Genomic DNA, 7,579 nt, shown 5'->3' on the forward strand with positions numbered 1-7,579 from the left:
TTATACCTGGGATTAGTGCCTATTCTCCACCTCCATACATTAAGCTTGTAGGACCAAGTGTGTTTTTTGACTTATACCCACAGCCTCTTAAATTTAATTTATGTTGTAGATAGTGTTATGGTGAGTAGCTACAAAGCTGAGCAGTTCATGCCTATCATATGAGCAAAGTGGCATTCTTCTGTCCCTTCCTGATGGTATACAAAATTATTTTTTCCTACTATCCGTATCTGGATAAATCAAAGGGGCTTCAGGTGTCCTACCAGCTTTGAGGCTGTCACAAAATCACTGTTTTGCCTGAGGCATTAAAATAAAATGTAGTAACGTTAATAGACAAACTAAAACAGCTACATTAAACATTTTAAATTAGTCATCAAGTCAGCAGTAATGCTGAATACTTGGCACCTGTGTAATTTTCTTTTCCAGATTCTCCTCAAATGAAAGATTAGGCATACTTTTTTTACAATTAGTAATTAACTATTGGAACAATTTACCAACGGTTGTGGTCGATTCTCCATCACTGACCATTTTTAAATCAAGATGAGATGTTCTACTAAAAGATATGCTCTCGGAATTATATTAAGGAAGTTCTGGGGCCTGTTTTGTTCAGGAGGACAGACTAGATCAAAATTGTCCATTCTGGCCTTCGAATCTGTGGAAAAAAAGTGGCTATATTAAAACAGCAAGCACAGCCTTCCCTTCATAGTAGTAAATAAAAATCTAGTAATTTTGTTCCTTTTAGCAATCTAGGAAGTCAAGAGGGAAGATTGTGTGTGTTGGAAAAGTTAGTTAACTCTTATTACAAAGATCAGTGCAGAACTTAACAGTGGGAGTGTCCATTGAGTTAACTGTCCAACAGCAGCGTGAGGGACAAATTAGTTTCTATTTTACCATTGCATAGGTTTAATAATGAAACTTAAATTTTACAATACTTAATATTCATGCATTAGAACATTGGTTCTTTTTAAACATTGGTATGAAAAGAATGGTGGCTTTTTAAAAATTGGCCATTGTCATCACCCTTCAGCAAACTGGGTTGCAAGTTGATGAGAGACTGAAATGCCATGAATCCCTCAGCCCCACAATAACCAACAAAATTGATTCCCTCTTACAGAGAGCTTTTCACCTGAGGATACTGAAGCACTTTATAAACTTAAACCTCAGCCTGTAGTGAAGCAAGTCTCATACCCAATTTACAGTTAGGCAAAGTGTGACGTGCACATTTAGGGGAGCCTAGGTAAGTTACTGAGAGGCAGCGAGGGAAGAACTGGGAATGAGAATAGGACTCAAGACTCCTAGGCCCTGGTCCCTGAGCTAAACAGGGGTGTTACCTTCGGAGTTTAGAAGCCAATTAAATTACCTACAAATGTATCTGACAAAGGGAAAGCAAGGTTGTGGCCCTAAAGGAATTGCTAGGGTTTTCCCAGGGGGTTTGTCTCTGACCTGGAGAGGGCTCCCCAGAGCAAGCTAGTCTTGATCCTTGAAAGGACACAGATACCACTTTCTGCTCAAGGATTGTTACACAAGTAGAAATTCTTTGAAAACAAATATTTAAAAAAAACGTAAGAAGTTACAGGAAATTTACTAAAGAAAGAATGCATCAAACATAAAACATAATAGAATTACATTCAAATACACAGTGCAGCACACAAAGACACAGACTATATAATGTATAGCAATGTAATCATTCACTTAAGACAGTCACATTTAACACTAACAATTTAATACCTAACAACTGTCTACATTAATATGTACATTAACATTCTGTGAGGGCTGATCATAAAATCATAGGACTGGAAGGGACCTCAAGAGGTCACTTAGTCCAGTCCCCTGCACTCATGGATGGACTAAGTATTATCTAGATCAGGGGTGGCCAACCTGTGGCTCCAGAGCCACGTGTGGCTCTTCAGAAGTTAATACCCGGCTCCTTGTACAGGCACCGACTCTGGGGCTGGGGCTACAGGTACTAACTTTCCAATGTGCCGGGGGGTGCTCACTGCTCAATCCCTGGTTCTGTCACAGGCTCTGCCCCCACTCCACCCCTTCCCCTGAGTCTGCCATACCCTCGCCCCTCCCCCTCCCCACCAGAGCCTCCTGCACGCCACAAAACAGCTGATCAGCAGGGCTGCTGGTGGGTGGGAGGCGCTGGGAGCGGGGTGTGGAAGTTGCTGACGTATTACTGTGGCTCTTTGGCAATGTACACTGGTAAATTCTGGCTCCTTCTCAGGCTCAGGTTGGCCGCTCCTGATCTAGACCATCCCTGACAGGTGTTTGTCAAACCTGCTCTTAAAAATCTCTACTGATGGAGATTTCACAGCCTCCCTAGGCAATTTATTCCAGTGCTTCACCACCCTGACAGGAAGTTTTTCCTAATGTCCAACCTAAACCATCTGTGCTGCAATTTAAGCCCATTGCTTCTTGTGCTGTTCTCAGGTTAAGGAGAACAATTTTTGTCCCTCCTCCTTGTCACAACCTTTTACGTACTTGAAAAGGTATGTCCCCGCTCAGTCTTGTCACAGGATGGGTAGGGGAAAGCTCACTCAGACACAGGCATCCAGCTTTGTTGACAGATGCACCCATACATGCCTTAATAATAGATGGGGATTTACACTTACTTCTATTATTCCCTCTGTAGCTCTTGAGCCCTCAAGGTCCTTTTGCTCGGTCTCACTGCTGTTCCTCCCCGATGGTACACGACACCAGCGCTGATTATGGCAGGCAGCTGAGGGAGCAACAGCTACAGAACTGCTGCTGGCAGAGGCTGTTGGTTTGGTTGCTATAGCAACCATTGCCAAGGCAACCTCAGGGTTCTTTTGCTGCTGCAACTGCTGCTTCTTGAGGCTTCTAGCAGGCAGTCTCTTTCTGGAACCCCAAACTCTCACAAGACTCCACCCAAAATCCAGCTTGTTTTGCTTGCTACGTCTTGATGCCCCTTGTAAGTGGTGGTTCTTCAGAACCCCAAAGCAACCCCTTCCCAAAGCCTCACAAGAGTCTACCCAAAGCTGCCTAAGAACCCTCTTCTCGGGGAGGAGTCTTGCAGCTTCTGTTCTTCTTGAAGGTCTCAAACCATTAGGAATTCAGTCTAGTGGCTGTTGCCCTTATATACACTTTCCAGTCTACCCTGCTCAGCTCTGATTGGTTGCCTTTCAGTGGCATGATATTTTCTCAGTCTCTGATTGGTTGCTCTTTCAGTAGGGTGACATTCTCTTAGCCAATCAGCTACCTGCTTTCTAACTCATGTGTACCTACATGTGACTACTTCTCCCTGGCACCATCTTGGGTTCTAGGAGTTCCTAAAAAGTTCTAGGTGATCTTTCCCTGTATCTGCCATTTTGGTCCTCTATATTGGATTTTATAAATTTAAACTATTAATTTTTATTTATTTTAAGCCTTAATTTTAAAACTAATTACTATTTTATGCACACTAAAGTGTCCTGATACTGTCATCACTCTTTTTATGTCCAATTGAGAAAAAATTTACAAATTTAAACCCCCTTTCAAGGTTTTTCTGCAAGCCTTTATTCAAAACTTTCAAGGCAAAAATCTCTCACTACACTGTAGTCCCCACTTGAGCTTAGGGTAAAATAAGTATATAACTACTTAACTCAATTGACCTGAACAAAAGCAGTGAGAGAATTTCTTTAATTCTGTACCTAATCAAAAAATGTTAACAAGTAAGCAACCAGCAACACATCATTCAGTATGTGGGATTTTTGTAATTCACGATTATCTTTGGGTTCTTTCTTTAATCTGATTGTAAACAAATTTGATTTGAGTTTAATCTTTAACCTGTTTTTACTAAGACTTGAGCATAGTGGAGTAAGGTCTTTATTCCCCCATGGACATAAACATGGATACATGACCCACAACATACCTGACTAATGGTACAGTGCTATGGTTCACATGAACCACTTTACCTAAACAAAGGTAATCAGATGTTACATTTCATGGCATTAAAAAAACAGATTTTATACTACTCCATAATCCACACCCTAATTCAGGAGTTGGTACCATTAAGGTAATTAGGACTACTTGTGGAGTAAATATCTGTCCCTCAATTAGCCTGTCCTTCAAAAAAACCAACCAAAAAACCATCCAGGTAAGGCATCCTATCATCATCAGTAGTGAATGCAATTCATTTACAATATTCTGCATAAAGTAGGACAGTACTTCTTTGTGTGTGCTCTAAATTACCCTAGCAGCTCTTTTAGTTTTATCAAGTGTCCCCTTAACAAGTACTGTGGCTGCCTCTTGTGCAAAATAGCCTGGATTTGTTGACTTTCAAGTTATGCTGCAAAAAGAAAAGGAGTACTTGTGGCACCTTAGAGACTAACCAATTTATTTGAGCATAAGCTTTCGTGAGCTACAGCTCACTTCATCGGATGCATCATGTTATGCTGCAGGACTCATTTATTTCACCTGCCTTTCAAAGAGAGCCAGGAGGCTTGAGGTATAAGCTGATGTATGATTTGAATTTTGTATTTAATTCCAAGCTGCTACTTCTTACAAGGGGCGAGCTGCCTGAATTGCATTTTTGGTTCTGTAATTTTAAACAACTGGCAGGGTGGTCAAAGTCTATGGATGGGTGGCCTTTTTGTTATGCTACATAAAAAAAAATAAGTCAATAAAGCAAGGGTCCAGTGGGAAAAATAGTGTGTGAGGATATAATTGAAGACTGTCATAATACATGTGGACAAAGAATCTAATTAAGGTTGCACGGGCAACTTTAATTTTGGCATTTCCTTACATTTGAGTGCTTGACTTTGCAACCTTAATGTTCATCTAATTTAGCTTACTATGTAATTTCCTAAGTTAAAAAACAGTAAAAATTTGTTCCATGTGATGATGATTTTGTTTTTTCATATTGATGCAGAGCATCATCGTCCTTGATATAGAGCATCATCAGGATTGCGGTCTTTAAATCCACAGCACATATCCATTATGATATAGTCTTTAATTACATGATCACATACTATTTTTGCACCAGACTTGTGCAATTCAGTGCACAGGCTGGATGGTGAGCAGGTTTTCAATATTATGTTTTCTCCTCATTGTTTAATATGTAGCCCCAAGCTTTATTTACTGCTGATAGGATTATTCTGCAGATAGGATAGATAGATAGATAGATTATTCTGCAGAGAGGATTATTAATGTCTTCATGGACTTTTTTCCTTTGGTATCTGAGTTCTTCACAAACACTAACTTATTTTCACAACACCTCTGTAAAATGAGTAGGGAATATCCCTGTTTTACAGATGGTGAACCATGGTACACTGATTAAGGTAAAAAATACCCCCTAATTTTGGGGTGGCCAATTGGAGACACTTAGGACCTGATTTTTCAGAGTACTTAGCATTATCTAACACTTTATACACTCAAAGCACAGCTCCCCTTGCCTTCAGTTGCAGCTGTCAGTGCCCAGTACTTCTGCAAATCAAAAGCCAAAATATCAAGTTGGACACCCAGAAAATGAGGAACACAGAATTTTAGTGGCCATCTGTGGAAAAACCTGGTTTATGTGACCTACCCAGAATCATATAGGAACTCTGATACAGGCAGAGGTAGAATCAGATTCACAAGGGCAGCATTCAACTGCAAAACCATGAGACCTTCCTTTCTCTTCCTGCAATTCCTTGTCTGATCCACTACACACCTTCCAATTTCTGCAAATGAGGCATGGGTCCTACACACAACACTTTCCTTCGCTACACAACCATTATTCATCCCCAGCACAGGCCTGTGCTGTGCACTAAATGAGGCAGGGCACCTGTGGAAAAAATATGTGACTATGTAATCAAAGACTATCTTAATGCATAGGTAAAAGTGGGCCAAATTATTGTTGCATAAGAAACTTAATTCTGGCATTTTCTATCTTTCAAGTGCTTTGCAAGCAATTCTTTAACATAGTTTTTTGGATGTAATATACAGAGTAGGGCAGCTTCTGTGCCATGCTTTCTGAGAGATTCAGTACAGAAGTCGCGTCTCAGGGGGAGGTAGGGTGGGGCAAAAGTTACTTTAAACCACATTTGTGCTACTAAGAGTCTTCTTTCAAGACCAGGAGACACTGTGGACACTAGTGTAAGTTAGAGCAGCCCCAGGGACCACTTACACTGGCCTTTTGCTGCACCTATGCTGGTGTCCAATGTACTGTATTTGCCCAGCTTCTTGTGGCTCTCCTACAGCTTCAATGTGCCACCAGACCAGTGACCAGTATGTGACCCAATGTACTTATTGTTTTTATTAATTGTCACTCTCTGCTCTATTCTTCAGTCACTTAAATTTGTTTTTCACTCTGTGTCTGCTCCATTTTCCATTCCATATTTTTCATTGGTTATGTCTCCTCTGTGCAATGCAGATGCCATAATTTTCCAGATGAACTTTCAAACCATGCTTACGTGGGTTTGAAGTGAGGAAAAATGCATTTGTCTATTCTGGTCTCTAACTCCTATTTTTCAGTGAGGGTTATATTCCAGAGCATTATGATAGAACGTTAGCATGAAAACAGAACCCCCCAGAGCAGGGGCAGGAAACTTTTTGGCCTGATGGCTGCATCGGGTTTCTGAAATTGTATGGAGGACCAGTTAGGGGAGGCTGTGCCTCCCCAAACAGCCAGGCATTGCCCGGCTCCTGCCCCCTATCCGATGCCCCCACTTCTCGCCCCCGATGGCCCCCCCGGGACTCTTGCCCCATCCAACCTCCCCTGTTCCCTGATGGCCCCCCCAGGGACCTCTGCCCCATCCACCCCCAATGCTCTTGGTCCCCTGACTGCCCCCGGACTCCCTGCCCCTAACTGCCCCCCGCTGCCCCATCCAACCCCTCCTCCTTCCTGACTGCCCCCCGGGACCCCTGCCCCATCCAACCACCCCTTCTCCCTGACTGACCCGGATCCCTTGCCCCTAACTGTCCCCTTCCCCTAACTGCCCCCCACCAGTCCATTCAACCTCCCCTCTCCTTCCTGACTGCCCCCCCCGGAACCCCTGCCCCCATTCAACCCCCATTCCCCTCCCTCTGACCGCCCTGACCCCTACACATGCCCCTGACCACCCCCCGAACTCCCCTGCCCTCTATCCGACCTCCCCGCTCCCTGCCCCCTTACCGCACTGCCTGGAGCACTGGTGGCTGGCTGCGCAGCTGCACCAGGACAGGCAGCCGTGCCGCGCAGCACAGAGCACCGGGTCAGGACGGGCTCTGCACCCCCGCAGCCCAGAGCATTTTGCCGCATGACAGCATGGCTGTGGGGGAGAGGGGACAGCCTCCCGAGCCAGGAGCTCGGGCCAGGCAGGATGGTCCCGCAGGCCAGATGTGGCCCACGGGCCGTAGTTTGCCCACCTCTGCCCTAGAGGCTGTGTCTTGGCTATGTATATTGGGAAATCCAGTGCAATCCACACCTTATTTTAACTCTGATTACAGGTCTCACTTTTACTCTCTCTAATTGCACAGTATAAAGCCAATGAAAAGGGTGATAGGTACACAAAATAATGTCATATCAAATTCTCTGCTAACCTTATTACCAGTGAAATTGCCTGACTGAGCAACCATCTCATCAGTGTTGTGGAGATCAATTGTATCCACCTCTGAAAAC

The sequence above is a fragment of the Lepidochelys kempii genome, chromosome 4 (assembly GCF_965140265.1).
Source record: "Lepidochelys kempii isolate rLepKem1 chromosome 4, rLepKem1.hap2, whole genome shotgun sequence".
Classification (NCBI taxonomy): Eukaryota; Metazoa; Chordata; order Testudines; family Cheloniidae; genus Lepidochelys; species Lepidochelys kempii.